At 37.7% G+C, this 16641-nt stretch overlaps 1 pseudogene; it reads left to right on the top strand.

Moving 5' to 3' along the window:
* LOC122490998 overlaps positions 1 to 14079 on the top strand; it is a 90462-nt pseudogene extending 76383 nt beyond the window's left edge.
* Positions 14080 to 16641: the final 2562 nt, after the last annotated feature.

The following is a 16641-nucleotide window of genomic DNA, read 5'->3' as shown; positions in this document are numbered from 1 at the left end:
GGAAAAGAAGCTAGACCCGAAAGAGTGCATATGTTACGATTTTATTGATAAAAGTTTCAAAAGCAGACAAAATTAGCCTAAGGTGTTAAAAGTCAGGAAACTGGTTATTCTTAGAGGCCTGGCACTAAATTGTAAGGGGACAGAAGAGGATTTTTGGGATCTGGGTGGTATTCTGCTGGTATTACTTTGTGAAATTTATTCTGCTACATTTTATTTCTATGCGTTTTGAAGATGTATTAAAAGGTTGCACTGGAAGGTTTATGTATTGAGAGAGAGAAGCTGCCATTAGCGAGCCCAAGATAACTGTCAGACTAAGTTCAGTATCAAAATCTCAGTGTGCAGTCAATTTATCTGTTGGACAGATACAATTGATTTCTACATTTGTGTCTCTCAAACTACTGAACAAACATTAATTAAATACCTAATTGCTATGCTAGTGGAAAAAACTTAAGTAGAAGATATGATCTCCAATTTCGTGGTATTTACAAAGTATTTACAATCTGTTTGGGGAAATGAGATTAGAGACAAAATTAGCAAATAGAACTTGGAGTCGAAGTCTGAACTCCTCCCTTGACTCTTAGGGGTTTCAAGCTGATTGAGGTTGGAAAATTGCTCCAGACACCAAGATCTCCTTTGAGAATATTTTCTGCTCACAAAATATGCTATTTATTCTCAAGGGTTTTTTTTTTGCACCTATGCTCATGAGGAATATTGAATATTGTAGTTTTCTTTTTTTGTCATGTCTTTGGGTAGCACTGGCCTCATAAATTTGGAAGTATTCCTCCTTCAGTTATCTAGAGAACTGTTTTGTAGCCTATAACCATTTGTTAGAATTCATCAGTGAAGCCATCTCACTTAGAATTTTCTTTGTGCACAGGTTATCTTAAATAGAAGACCATTTAAGTTATCTAATTCTTGTTGGTTTTTTTTTTTTCATTTTATTTATTTTAGAGAGAGAGAAAGCATGAGCAGAGGAGAGGGACAGTGGGAGAGAGTGAGAATCTCAAGCAGGCTCCACACCCAGTGCAGAGTTGATGCCAGCCTCCATCCCACAACCCCAGGATCATTACCTGAGCAGAAACCAAGAGTCAGATGCTCAGCCGTGTGAGCCAATCAGGCACCCCTTAAGCTACCTAGTTCTTGAATTAACTTTGGTAGATTGTGACCTTTTAGAAATTTCTCCTTTTAATCTATGCCATCAAATGGATTTAAACAAATGTGTTAATATTTTTTTTTTAATAACCTCAAGGTCTGTGATCTATACTGATGTTCTTTTTTTTCCCCTGATATTTGTCATCTGTATCTGGAAGTTTATCAATTTGATCTCTTCAAAGAACCAGCATTTGGTTTCACTGATTTTCTCTATTTTCTTGTTTTTAATTACTTTTACTTCAACTTTTAAGTTTATTACATGTTTTCTTTTGCTTGCTTTCGATTTAGTTTGCTTTTGTTTTGCTGTTATCTTAAGGTGAAACTTTAGATTTTTCAGTTCAAATCTTTCTTCTTTTCTAATATTTATTTTCTATTGTTTATATTATTTCTATTTTTTATATAGAGAAAACTCTAGACAGTGCATTAGCTGTATACCCTAAAGTTTGATATGTTGTGCTTTTTCATGAAATTAAACTATTTTCAAATGACTCTGAACATTCCCTCTTTGATACAAAAGTTATTTCAAAATATATAGTTTACTTTTCAAATATGTGAGAATTTTTATATTTTTTGTTATTTGTCTCTGGTATAAGCCTATTATTGAGATTTATCATACTTTGATAACCAAAAATATGTTCGATCTCAGTAAATGTTTTGCAAGCACTTGAATGGAATGTGTGTGGTGGTGTTATGAAATGGGTTGCTAAGAGTCCATTAAACTAGGCAGTTGATGAACTTTTCAGATCTCTACAGTCTTACTACAGATTTCGGATACTTACCATAATTTTTCTGATTTTCTGTCTATTTTTCTGTTAATTATTGACAGAGGAGTGTTGACATCTTTGACTATCTTTATAGATTGGTCTATTTTTTATTTTGAGAGTTCTATCAGGTTTTAAAAATATATTTGAAGCTCTGTAATTGAGTACATGAACACTTAATATGGTTATATCTTCTGGATGAATTGACCCTCCTCATGGCTTCAGACTTCTTTTGTTTCAGATGAAGGATCTTGTGAAGTAAGTACTGTTTTTTGCCTGTCAATCAGTGGCATCTAGTCACCTCCTGCACATCTACCCTATCACAGGTCAAGAGGTAGGGAGGGGCTCTCTTGCCTTGAACCTACTCTGTGTGAGCACTTGATGACACTCGTGGAGAAGAGTTTGTGAGTGAGGCCAAACTCCCCTGTGCCTGTGGCTCTCAGTTTCTCTAAACTGAAATCTTTACCCACTCTTGGCCTTTTAAGTATGTACAATATGGGGCACCTGGGTGGCTCGTCAGTTAAGCATCCAACTCTTCATTTCGGCTCAGGTCATGATCTTGGAGTTCAAGCCCTGCATCAAATTCTGCACTGGCAGTGAGGAGCCTTCTTGGGATTCTCTCCCTCTCTCCTTCTCCCTCTCCCTCCCTCTCCCTCTCTTTTACTCTCTTTCCCTCTTTCTCTCTCCTTCTATGTCCCTCCCCTGCTCTCTTTCTCAAAACAAATAAATAAAGTTAAAAAAAAAGTATTTACAGTATCAACTGACTTTTTTTCTTATATACTTCTATGGTAGCTGCATATTCTTCCTGTGCTTTGGCCAAGGTTGAAAGGTCTGTGTCTGTCCTCCTCATGCCAAGGGATCTGTCACTTTTCAGAAGTCAGGTTTCTTTTTTGTCTTGTGACCTCAGCACTCTGATGGCTTTGAGTTAAATGATAAATTTGTAAACCACTGGCTTTCTCTTACTGCTAGGATGGGAGCAACATTCCTTTGCAGCTTTCAGAAGCAGAACTTACCTGCCAGAATTTTGATTGGAATTAAAGTCTAAAGATCAATTTTGGAAGAATTTTCATCTATATGAGTCTTCAAATCCACATATAATTTCTTATCAATTTTTGGAGTGATCAGTTTAAGAATAATTACTGCTTTTATAGTTGTTATAATATTGTTAAGTATACATATTGACTAATGTTGGAGAAAACTGCCTTAATTAAGTCTAGATTTCTTCTGGGGCAATAAGCTGGCAGAAGTAGGGAGCAAATGCAGGGGGAGAAAACACGATACCCTCTTTTTTTCTCATTTAATATGACATCATAATACCTGTTCAAAGTCAAATAGCGTCTGGTTAACTGCAGATACTGGACTATATAACACAGGTTGTGTTCCCCACCCCACCCCCAACCCCGTTGGGGTCTATCCACTACACATTTCATATATTGATTTACCTTGAAAAGATCCCTTGGGTTTTCTTTTTTAATGTTTATTAATTTGAGAGAGAGGGAGAACACTAGTGGGAGAGGGACAGAGAGAGAGGAGAGAGAGAATCCCAAGGTGGCTCCATACAGTCATCACAGAGCCTGATGCAGATCACACCAACCATGAGACCATGAATTGTCAAAATCAATAGTTGGACACTTAACTGAGCCATTCAGGCACCCCTCTCTCTTTCACTTTTTTTTAAGTTTACTTATTTATTTTGAGAGGGAAAAGAGTGAGTCCACATGAGCAGGCTCCTCAATGTCAGCACAGAGTCCAACATGGGGCTCGAACTCATGAACTGTAAGATCATGACCTGAGCCAAAATCAAGAGTTGGATGCTTAACCCAATTCTTATTTTAACATTTTTTAATGTTTATTTTAATTGTTTATTTTTGAGACAGAGGGCAAGTGAGAGAGGGGCAGAGAGAGAGACACACACACACAGAATCTGAAGCAGGCTCCAGGCTCTTAGCAGTCAGCAAAGGGCTTGATGAGGGGCTCAAACTCACAGACCGGAGATCATGACCTGAGCCAAAGTTGGATGCCTAATCAACTGAGCCACCCAGGTGTTCCCCACTTCTTATTTAAAAAAATATAATCATACAATTTTTTCAGAATGCCAAGCATGTCAATGAGTTCATGATTTTTCAAATTTCTAATTTCTCTATTGCTGAACTTTCAACTCTGGATATTTGTGTTGAATCCTTTGCTGAAAAGGAGGTCTTTACTTCTATAGAGTTTATTCATATTCACCTTTGTCAGCATTTTCACTGGCACTACCATTCTTTGTCATTTTTTTCTTATATATGTTTGTATTCAAGATTGTTTTTGAGATCTTACCACTAGAGAAATTGTTCTTTCTTGTATCAAAGTGAGTAAGAAGCCTTTAAAATTAAGTAGTCTAGCAGACGGTCTTTGCCATTCTCTACTTGCATTTGAAGTCACTGAAATTGGAAGACTAAGGCTAGGTTTTAAGTTAGTTAGCTGGGTATCTTATAACTCAAGTAAATATAACCAGTGTCACAGAGGAAGCTCAATAGCATAAGCTGGAAATTAGGATACAGATGTGCAGGAAAGGGGACATTAGAACTAATGAGGGGACAAATTTCTCTATGGAAGGACAAATCCCTGGGAGTTAACATTCAATGCAATGAAATAAAGTAGCTGTTGTCTCAATATCTTCCCAGAGTTAGTGCTTTCTTTCAACATAGCAAATGAAGTTTTTCCACTCTTCATTTAAGATATTTATGGATTTCTGATGGATTTTTTTGAAGGAAAAGAAGTGTTGAACAGAAAATAGTAAAAAAAAATAGCAATTTGCAAAAAAAAATATTTATGGGACAAGATTTCAATCAAGCTGACTCTACAGCAGGGTTTAGCAAATGAAAGCCCAAAGGCTAAATCTGATCTGCCACTATTTTTGTAAATAAAGTCATTGAGGCACAGCCATGTCTATTCTATCCTCCATGTGTATCAACAGAGATGTTTTAAACTTGAAATTTAATTTTGTCCTTGCTTATTAAAAGCCTTCCAGAAGCTTTCTGTTGCTCCAAAATCTTTATATGGCACATAAAGCTATTCAAAATATGGTCCCTGCACAATTAAGCAGACCATACATTTATCACTGTTTTTTTTTTATTTTGTATTTATTTCTTATATTCTGTATTTCAGTCATTCATTTATTATATTTATTCTCTTGTTTCTGGGCCTTCACACATACCCTTCTTTTTGGTCCCAACAGACTTATCCTTTCAGTCCTATCATGTAACTCATCCCTTGGGAAAGACTCAGATACCCAAGAGTTCTACATGCTCCCATAAAACCCAGAAAATCTAGTGCCAACAATGATCATGCTATTGTTTATTTTGTTTGTGGTATATATCAGTGGTTGGTAAACTATAGCCCATAGGCCAAATCTATACTGCTGTTTGAATGGTCTATGACCTAAGAATAGTTTTTACATTTTTAAAGTGTCTTAAGTCAAAAGAAAAGCGATATTTCAGGGCACCTGGGTGGCTCAGTTGGTTAAGCATCTGATTCTTTTTTTTTTTTTTTAATTTTTTTTTTCAACTTTTATTTATTTTTGGGACAGAGAGAGACAGAGCATGAACGGGGGAGGGGCAGAGAGAGAGGGAGACACAGAATCGGAAACAGGCTCCAGGCTCTGAGCCATCAACCCAGAGCCCGACGCGGGGCTCGAACTCCCGGACCGCGAGATCGTGACCTGGCTGAAGTCGGACGCTTAACCGACTGTGCCACCCAGGCGCCCCAGCATCTGATTCTTAATTTTGGCTCAGGTCATGATCTCATAGTTTGGGATTCTATCTCTCCCTCTCTCTGCCCTTCCCTTGCTTGTGCTCTCTCTCTCTCTCTCTCTCAAAATAAATAAATAAACTTAAAAAAAAGAAAAGTGGTATTTCATGACATACAGAAAATTGTATGAAAATCAAATTTTATGGTTCATAAATATAATGTTATCGGAGCCTGGCCACACTCATTTGCTTATATAATTATCATACATTGGGGAAGGTGTGATAGGAACAAAGGGAAAATACTATCCCACGCCCCATAGACTTCGGTATTCACAATACCTTCCTCAGTGTGTGGCCCATAAAAAACACTCACTAGTTATTTATAAGTGAAACTATTTTGCCCCCAAATCAATTGCAGTTAAGCAGAGAATCCAGTCAGATTTTCCAGTTCCTAGCCAAGCACTCTTTGCTCCTAGATTAGGCTTCCTTCCCTATGATTATAGAACAATATTATTCTTAGAGTAATCATCGAATTAAAATTCCTTCCAGTTTCTTCTAGTCTTGGATGGTACCTAGGCTGCAAGCTCTAAAATGCTGAACTGTTCATAAGCAACCTCCCTTGTTATGGCCACAAAGGGTAAATAATGATAGACAAGCACTTCTGCTCAAAGCTCGGCTTTAAAATAGCATTTTGATAAGTTCAGGCACACCTCAAAAGTGCAGCTTATGGAAAAAGTATATCAAAGCAAGCACCATGATTAACCATATCCAGATGAGAGAAAAATGTGTTGACATTTCAGCAAGAATGGTTTCAAGCCCCCCCCCCAAAAAAATCCCCATTTATACTTTCTAGTCAGCCAAAATTTCCAGCTGCATGGATTCTCTAGTGAATGAACAGGCCAGCACGTAGAATAAGGTCACTAAAGAATGTGCCAGTAATCACAAACTGTAATTAAGCGGTAATGGCCTCAACCTGAAGCTTTCTTCAGGATTAATGAATACCTGAGAAGCTAGTGGCCTGAGGCAGCACTCATTCTGTCCAGGATGCCCTGGGATAATGTGAGTGCTATAAACAAATGTGTTTCCAGGTTAAATCACCCCCTAAAGTTACCTTTTCCATTTCTATGTCACAGAGTTAGATTTTTTTTATGACATTCATTGTGGAAAAAAAAAAAAACCACAAGTTTAATCAAGAAAAGAGAAAGAAAGGATTGAAATTCAAAACCAGTAGAGATTTCTTTTGGGTATTGGGGGGTGGTGAGTATGAACTATATTTAGAATACTCAGACTTCATTTTCAGCTTTGCTATGAAACATAGGGGTAAGAATATTTATTACATGCCAGATTATACACATAAATTTATCACTTAGTAAATATGAATAAATTATAATTATCAATAACTGTTATAATCATCATTACTATGGCTTTTAATGCCTTAGCTTAACTAATGAGAAGAGAGTCTGGAGCAAGTAGAACATCGGGTTAGTAAGTAAGGCAACTATCAAAATATGAGCCATCATTTATTTGCTGCTTACTCTAAGGCAGGTAGCGTCGTTTCCTCTGTGGGCTGAGCATCATTATCTCCCTTTTATAGGTAAGGAATCTGAGAATCGTGGAGATTAAGTAACTTGTCCTAGGTCATTCTAATTAGTGTAGAGGTTAGTATTGAAGCCTAGGTTCTTCTGACTTTAAGACCCAAACCCAAACCACTATGCACTCTGACCTCACTGATATGAAAGGTCTCGATCAATCATTTGGAAATGATGAGATAGATTTGTCAGGGTGACATTTCCAATAGAGAAATGAAGCTAGTGGTGAATGATTGAAGTCATTAACATGATTTTAAGGGAAATTGCTATGTGTATCAGAGGTCTTAGCTGGGAAAAATTCAGGAGTGACAGAGATATTTAATGTAGAAATCTGCTCTGATATCATATCATATCATATCATATCATATCATATCATATCATATCTCTTGGTATGAATGTAGAAGCCCTAATACAACCACAGTTTCCAAAGCATATCCCACAGTCCCACTAGCCACACCAGAGTCCACCATGTCTGAAATTTTTTTTTTATTTTTTTTAATGTTTATTTTTGACAGAGAGAGAGAGACAGAGCATGAGCAGGGGAGGGGCAGAGAGAGAGGGAGACACAGAATCAGAAGTAGGCTCCAGGCTCTGAGCTGCCAGCACAGAGCCTGATGCAGGGCTCGAACTCACAGACCGCGAGATCATGACCTGAGCTGAAGTCGGACGCTCAACCGACTGAGCCACCCAGGTGCCCCTGAAATTTCTTTAATAAAAGACTGAGCTTCTATTTTTTTAAATGAGAGGTTTAATATGTAAACATGACTAAGAAAAATACCAAGTAAACATATCCAGAAAAGTACCATTTCCTGAAATGGGAAAAACTGCTATTAGCACTTTTCTTAAAGGAAAAGTGCAGGAGGCTATTTTACCACTTGAGGAATTAAGTACTGGATTATAAAAAAAAAATCCTATGTATTCTAAAATAAGGAGGGGAGTGGTAAGGAAGGGGCTATTTATTTCTCTGCCACAGAAAAACATGGAACAGATAAAGTAACCAGATACCTGCTTCCCTATTTTCATCTCACTGGTCCCAGAGTGGGTGGCTGGGCATTCCTCCTTCCTCAGGATGGATGGTCTAGATGACAGAGGGGACACAAACTTTGAGGAACTAGTTGACTTCACTGAGCCTGTATTTTCAGGTGTGTCTTGTCCTTTTAGGGGAAGTGACAGGTTATAGTAGGGTCTCAGAGCCTCCTCCAAAGACACAAAATGTGAGGAGTCCATTTCACCTCCAAACTTCCTCTGACCCTGTGTAATAAGCATATCTGATCCAAATGTTCCTTTCTCCCAGGGATGTTACATTACTATCTCAACTGATGTAGCTTACCTAGGAAGACAACCTTTGGCAAAATTCAAGCAAACAAAACCTTTTCTAGAGAGGTCTCAAATACTAGAGCATAATTAGGTTTGGACTATGCTATGTTTTATGAGACAAAACATACTCATGTTCTAAACTAAACTTGATGTAACCTCTGCCATTCTTTTTCCAAGGAGAGAAAATTTAAGAGGAAATTATCAGTACAGCTGAGCCTGCTTTATCTTCCTTCTTTTTCAAAGTCAGATAACCACAAACACAACTAGAAAAATCTACTCAGGCAGGAATTACCAAATTAGGAGAGTAAAGCATAGTGAACAGAGAGAAAAGAGTGAAGTCACGGACACAGGTGACTAATTTTACCTACTTTGTAATAAATAGGGAGTCTTGCATAGTTTTAGAAGCATATTATTATCTTACTTTTCAAGCACAATGGCCAAGATGGCAGGACAGAAGAGTGGCAAATGTTTGTAATGAGTAAAGCCTGTTTGGAAAACTGACATTGAGGCAATAATGAGAAAAGAAAAGAGGGGGGACAGGGGGATAAAGAGAGAAAAAGAGAGTTACTAAAGACTTTTAATAAGAGTCACTGAATTTCATATCTTTGCTGAATTATGAACCACATACAAACTAAGGTCAGGCCCTATCTAAGCCCCACTGATAGTTCAGATTCATCCCACTCCCATCCCCCAAGGCCTGGACTCCCCTGGTGCAAGATGAATGTTCAAGGAGGGAGAGAAAGGAAAGAAGAAAATCCATTCTCAGCATCTGGTTGCAGAACATAGGAGAAGACAGCACAGTGATTCTGTGCCAGCAATATCCATCGCAGCCAGCCCACTCAAATGACACAGTTACCTAAAGAGCATGGCCACAACGCTTAGCTGTCAGTTCTGGAATTAGCAAAAGACCCTAGATGGGAATTCACTAACTGGTTTCCCAGGAGGTTCAGGGAGTAAAACTCTGTCATCTCTACAATTGTAGACAGTCCTATCCCTCTTAACTTTCTTCTCTAAGTTATTTCTAATTTGATGATTCTCAGTCAGAGGTATACATTTGAATTGTCTGTAAAACTTTGGGGAGGGGCAGGGGGGGTAATGCATATCCGCTCCCTATTCCAGATCTAAAGAGTAAGAATGCTTAGGAGGAGGGGTATCCGTATGTGTATTAAAAATAAAAGATTCAAATGACTCTGAAGCACATGCCAAGTTAAGAACCAGTGTCTTAATTTCCTTGGTCTTTCTTCAACTGATAAAATCCAAAATATTCTCTCCATCTCAGCTACTCTTTGGGATATATTGGTTTCAATCTTGCTTTTAAGACAATGACACCTAGTAAGGAACATAAAATTCCAAACTGAACTACCACCTCCCTATTCTATTAATGCAGCCTAAGATAGTATTTCTCCTCCTCTCAACATTAGCAAAAACTTCTAGGCTTTTACATATCTCTTTCACTTGTTTGATCCTGTGCTGCTGTATGGGATGAGGTTCTTTCAGAGAGGTCCTGCAGTACTTTCTTCAATAGCCCTTAAGACTATATTACAGAAGACCAAACTGCCTAATGCAGCATCCTATCTACTCCCCTTCTTGTTCATGCCTTATAGCTTCTGGTCTGCCACAAGCTCTTGTTTCCAAGTCAGGCTATGTAATTTATGGCTTCTTCTTCTATCTTCTCTCGACCTTCGATGAAAAAGGAAGAAACTGCATCACAATTCCATCTGCTGAGATCAATTTGAATCAAGATTCCAGTGTTCACAGTATATTCCAAATCCATTCTATTTGCATATTGATCAGCCTCTCAGAAATCTCTTGATCCATAATCTTGATTAAGATGTTGAGGGCATGTTATTATCAAGCCTATTTCAGATCAATAATTGCCTAACACTTCCCTCCTTCCAAAGGGTGAAATCAATAAAAGAATTCACAAGGAAAAATATCCATCAATAACTTGGATGCTCCACAGGTCAGACTCACAGAATCGAATCACCTTATCCTCTAGGATACAGCCTCTTGATGTATAATGTTTCTCCTTTGTAAAAAGTCATGCTAGAAAGATTTTATAGCTCTTGAAGGAAATAGTTATGAGATACTATCATAAACTAGTTTATATCAGAGCCCTGCTGAAACCACAGGTAAATAATTTATTACTGAATTAAAATAAAAATGATGCCACACACCTTAACATCCATCCATCCATCCATTCATTCAATTAATGGATACTTCTAGAACACTATGCATCAGACAGGCATTATACTAAGCATGGAAAACAGAATGAGGGCCAAGACAGAGCTATTCCCTTACATCAAAGAGCTAAAAGTCCAACAGGGGAAGAGAGACATCAAAGGAGAAATAATAAAAAATTATCCTATCTAGACTAATGAGGAGTCCTTCTACTACATTAGACTCCATCACTATGACACCATATAATGAGAAGTATATACGTTGTTGAATTTTAAAATGCTTGTGGATACACACATTTGAAAGGAATATAGAGAAACTAGAATGGTTGCAAGAGAGCACCTCCTGGATGCTGACGTGACTTGAAATAATGCTATATGAAAAGCAACTATAGGAATGGAGATGATTAGTCTAAAGAGGAATGAACATTTTAGTCACCAGACCTCTGATGGTTGGAAAGTGGCAAAGGGAGATGACCTTGTTTATAGGGTCTTAGGGAGTTGAACAGAGAACAATGATTAGGAAGCCAGATTCCATCTCAAAAGAAGAAATGTTTTTATATCAGGATTGTATCCAGATTGAGTGCGCTTCTCAAGAAACAATGAGATTTCCATTAGTGGATTATTTCATCACACATTGTCTCCTCTTTTACAAGGATATTTCAAAAGATTTACAATTAAAAAATGGGCAGTTGGATTAGAGGGTTAAAAACCCTCCCAGACCAGAAGCCCTCTATGCCGGAGTCCAGCTCCAGCAGGTCCAGGGGTTCCCGAAGGATGAATGGCATCAGCGAAAAAGTGAAAAAATAAAATAAAAAATAAAAATAAAAGTGGACACAGACAACAGCAGTGTGTTGAACTGGCCTCTTTATTGTGGCAAATGTGGCATTATATTTGTTAGCAATTTCCTTGTAGCATGCATCATCTATGTGTTCTGGCATTACCTAATTCTAAAAATGTTCCTATATGTAATCACCCTTTAAGGAATAACACGGTTATTTTCTCATAATGCTCCCTCCTGCCCTTTGCTTATTGATTAATTTCTTACATTACTTTTATTATGTATCTATGTTTATCTATAATCTATAAAGCATTTGTTTTGCTGTTTTCATGAAAGGTCATCTATCTCTCAACACCTCAAGTGGAACAGTTACAGGGACAAGACCTCTTAGTTGTTTCCCTGAACCATTTGTGGCTTGAGGAACAAAAGTATTCGCCTCAGTCCGAGGTGCCAGGAGGGGGCCAAGAGGGCCTTGGGAACCCACGCCTTATGCATTCTCAGAAAGACAATGCACCTAGGAACTAATGAAACATTCTGTACCTTAACCTACTAGGTTCAATCATCATCTGGAACGCCTTCTGGGGGCCAAGTGGGTCTAGGGGTGGAGTAACTTGTGCCCATAGATACACTCCTTTGTTGCCGGAGTGGGGCTTTTAAATCCATATCCCTCCTTTGCTGGCAAACGTATGAGGCTACCCTTCCTTTAGGTAGAGGAGTCTTTATAGGGGGTGGCAAGGGCTAAACGTAGGGCTGCACAATTTCCTTGCGGAACCTTATTTCCTTCCCCAATGGTTCTTTTCCCAGGGGTCTGTCGAGGGCAATTCCCCAACAGACAATTCCCCAGGTACTTTTATTAAGGCCAAATTACATAAAAGCAGGAGTACAAGAAGCTTCACTGTCGGTGGGCCGCCTGCAGTCCCGATCCATCCACCACCCAGGCCCTGCCATCAGGCTGGTTGGATAGCTCGGCTTCCGGCACCTATAAGTCATATTTTATATATTTTAAACTGTTGGATATATACAGAATAAAACCCTGACTTCTTAAACATGTTAACTATCTCTTAATTATAATGCCAAATTTCTGTTATTTCCTTTTAATGGACTATTCAACCTTATGTTATTTTATACTATGGGGATACGTTTTAAATTATAAATGAAGTCCTAATAATTCACTTTAACATGAAGTTTTGTGACTATTTTAAACACCTTTTAAAAATAGGAAAAAGCTTAGTGACAACACTTCTGCTAATGAGAAGGAGGTGAAGGCCAAATTTCTCAGATTATTGTTTTCCAGCAATAATGCAACTGGTTTACCTTGGAGAAAGTAGTGGAGTTTGAAGGAAGGTCCTGTGACTGGACAGAAGAAAATCTGAAGAAAGACATATTTAAATGTCTATTAGAGTCTTTAACATTGTTCTGTGAAGATGACAGCCAGGCCCAGGAAATCATTAAGAAGCTGGAGAAGAATATAATGTTCCTTAGCCAGTGTACAGCATGAGAAGCCAGGAGGGCTTAGATATTGGGAGCTATTAATCAGGCAAGCCAGGTTAGTAAAGCAGTTGAAATGATGACTCAGCAGGGAGAAAATCTGAAAAATAATGCATGCCAAAAAGCATGCTGAACTAGAAGAACCAAAATGGGTTCTTTTGCAAAATGAAAGGTCTTTTAACTTTCTTGTCAATGAAGATGACTGCCAAGTTCAAAAAAAAAGTTCAACTTTTTTAAACATCAAGCCATTTTCTCTTTGAAGAGTGACCATCATCTCTTTACCCAGAAATATTGGAAATTCAGGAATGGTGACTGGGATGGTCAAACAGTTGGCATTTTGGGGGATCATAACAAAGAGAGCACCATCCCTCATTACAAAGATTTATAAGCACCTATTCCCGGGCAGATGCTGAAGAAGAAAAATGTGAACTAAAAACTAAAGGTGACTTGGAACCATCTGAAAAAGAAACAGTAGAAAGGACAAGAATGCCACATTAAGTCTTTCTGCAAAGAGAAATAATCCATCAAAATGGTCTATCTCGTGTTTTTATGACATGATAGCTCCCTGAACAACAAATCTCAAGACTTCCACCAGAAAAACTACTAAGGAGTGCCTGGGTGGCTCAGTAAGTTAAGCGACTCACTCTTGATTTAGGCTCAGGTCATGATCTCATGGTTTGTGAGTTTAAACTCCACATAGGGTTCCTTGCTGACAGCGTGGAGCCTGCTTGGCATTCTCCTCTCCCTCTCTGTCTCTCTTTGCCCCTCCCCTGCTTGTGCTCGCTCTCTCTCTGAAAAATAAACTTAAAAAACAAAACAAAACAAAAAGACTACTAAGGCACTTTGACTTTTGTTGTATTCATTGCACTGTTTGCAGCTTTGATGGGCTTCCTCATAGTCCAGTTTCCCCAAATGTCTCTGGATGCTGCTCCCACAGAGGATGGGGACTCCTGGATGTCTGTAGAACATATCGTGCATCCATTTCTCAGACTTTGACACAATGAGCCACCACCAGTGCACCTACAGCACATCCTAATATGCATATCTTGATTTGTAAAGTTTCAGTATAGGAACTTCGTAAATTAGTAACTTTCAGCTGGGAAATTATAGCATGGAACCAGAGGTCCTCAGAATTGTTATAAGATATTTTACATTTCCTTTTTATGAGATAACTTCCCCAATTAAAATACAATGGGGGGGGGCTTATTATTTTAATAAGCTTTTTGAGAAAGAGATACATAAGGTATATATTATTTGTTAAAATTTATCAAAATAAATAAGCATTAAAATCTTAAAAAGAAAGAAAGAAAAGAAAAAGCTCTTTTGAAACCTGTGTCAGATCTCTACAAGTAAACCCTAGCCTCTTTAAGAAACTACACAAAGTTGCCATCACTCAATTTCTGAAACTCCTATTTAGAAATTACCTTCAATAGCCCATTCTATTGAATAGCTTCACTGGTAGTAAATTATAACCCTCTGAGGTGCATGTTTTGAAGTAGCCAAAAGTCATTTAAAGTTAACTTCTGAGAAATAATATTATGATACCAAGATTAATAAATTATTACCTATTTTCCCAGCCTTAAATTTCATTTCTTCTTTCTGTGGAATTTGCATGTAATTCCCCTCCTATGGCTATATTTTCACCCTCTCCAAGGACAAGTGTCCTTGTCTTTCTATACAATATAATTGAAATATTTTGTTAATACTTCATTTCAGGAATTGCTTAACCCTATTCCATAGGATGTATCTAAGTCACCCTGGAGCCTTTAAAAAATCATTGAGGATTCACTCGATCTTAGTAGATCCTGGGAATCTCTATTTTGAAAAAGCTACTTCTAATCACTCTGATACTTGACCGAGTGAGGGACTCTATGTTCTGTCATCTTATTCCAACCACATTTTTGCCTTCATCCCACCAATTTTTGAACAATAGATTCCTGTAGGGAAAAAGCAAAGAATTTCAAATCCTGAACACATGGATTTAAACCCCACACGCATGGTTAACTAGCTGACTATAGGCAAGGACAACTCTTCTGAACAGGGATATATTAATAGTTAATCTGAAGAACTACTGTAAGAGTCAAATTAGATCATGTATGTAAAGCACCCAGCATAGTCAGTGGCATATAGGAGTTTAATAAAAAGCAGCAATAATTGTCAATTTCTCATCCCTACTCAACTCTACATGTTAAACTCCATTTCTCTAATAATTTATTAAATTACAAATGAACTTGAAGGTACCACAGGTATCCATAGAGACTTCAAGCTCTTGTCATCATTCTCAAAAACACTGGCTCCCATCTAAGTGAACTTGGTCCCTTGAAAACAATGAGATATTATTGGGAAATACGAGAATATTAGTGCTTACATAAGAAAAATAGAAACTTTAGCAGATAAATAATTTACTTTAACTTATAAAAACCATAAGAAAAGTTGAGCATTGAATTAATATATAACAATTTCACAATCTAACTTCAATCTTATTCCTTCTGAATATGACCTTTGAGTTCCAAAAATATCCATTTTTGTGGGAAAGGGTACAGTTAATACTGTGCACCCTAAATTTGGAACTTCCATTCCTTTAATCCTGGGGGGGGGGGATAAATGTTTCAAAAGGAAGCTTACTGCTTAAGTTTCTGACTCTTCTCAAATAAATATTAGGAGTGAGTACCAGAGTTCAGAAACTGCTAATTTGGGTTTGCTTTTAAAAACTTCAACTTACTCAAATAGGCTTTTGTTTGTCTACCTCTGCCAGCAATCTAAATGCAGGAAAAACCAGAATGTATATGCTTGGTCATAATTCTTGCCATAGTTTTCTTGCCGGTCACCTGCAATCCCATTTCTTATACAGTTGCTCCTATTAAGGCTTCTGGTTAACACCCAACCTAGAACATAGTGCTTAATAAATATCTATTGACTCTATAAATGAGTAAATGGGTGCTATGGACCTATGGAACAGGTATTTAAAACAACCTCTAAAGGGAAAGAAGAGTTTTGGGAAGAGATTAAACAAGAGTTGAGTCTTGAGAATGAATGGAAGTTTACTGGGAGGATGTGAAACATTGTGAGAAAATAGCCAGGCAGAGAGAACTACATGAGTTCAAAAAGAAGAAAGAGCATCTTTATTGTGAGGACCCACAAGCAATTATTCAAAGCATGAGTTGGAGATAAACCTGAAGAAGTATGCGGGACCCAGATGATGAATGATTTTGATGTCACATTAAGAAATTTAAACTTCACCCTCTAGGTAATGGTTAGTTACTTAATATAGTAGAAATATTTTTTAAATTTTTTTAATGTTTATTTTTGAGAGAGAGAAAGAGAGAGAGAATGGGGGAGGGGCAGAGAGAGAAGGACACAGAGAATCCAAAGCAGGCTCCAGGCTCAAAGCTGTCAGCACAGAGCCCAGTGCGGGACTCCAACTCACGAACCATGAGATCATGATCTGAGCCGAAGTCGGACGCTTAACCAACAGAGCCACCCAGGCACCCCTAGAAATATTTTAAGGAATGAAATAATTTGATCAAATAAATGCTTGGTTTTTTATGGATCACTCTAGTAGATATATGTTGGATGGATTTGAGGAGAACAGGGAATGAGACTTGAGTATGGTAAAATGTTCAATAAAGATTTGTTGAAATAATGAAG

The sequence above is a fragment of the Prionailurus bengalensis genome, chromosome C2 (assembly GCF_016509475.1).
Source record: "Prionailurus bengalensis isolate Pbe53 chromosome C2, Fcat_Pben_1.1_paternal_pri, whole genome shotgun sequence".
Taxonomy (NCBI): domain Eukaryota; kingdom Metazoa; phylum Chordata; class Mammalia; order Carnivora; family Felidae; genus Prionailurus; species Prionailurus bengalensis.
Note: the sequence above shows the minus strand (reverse complement) of the source record. Positions and strands in the feature narration are given on the sequence as shown.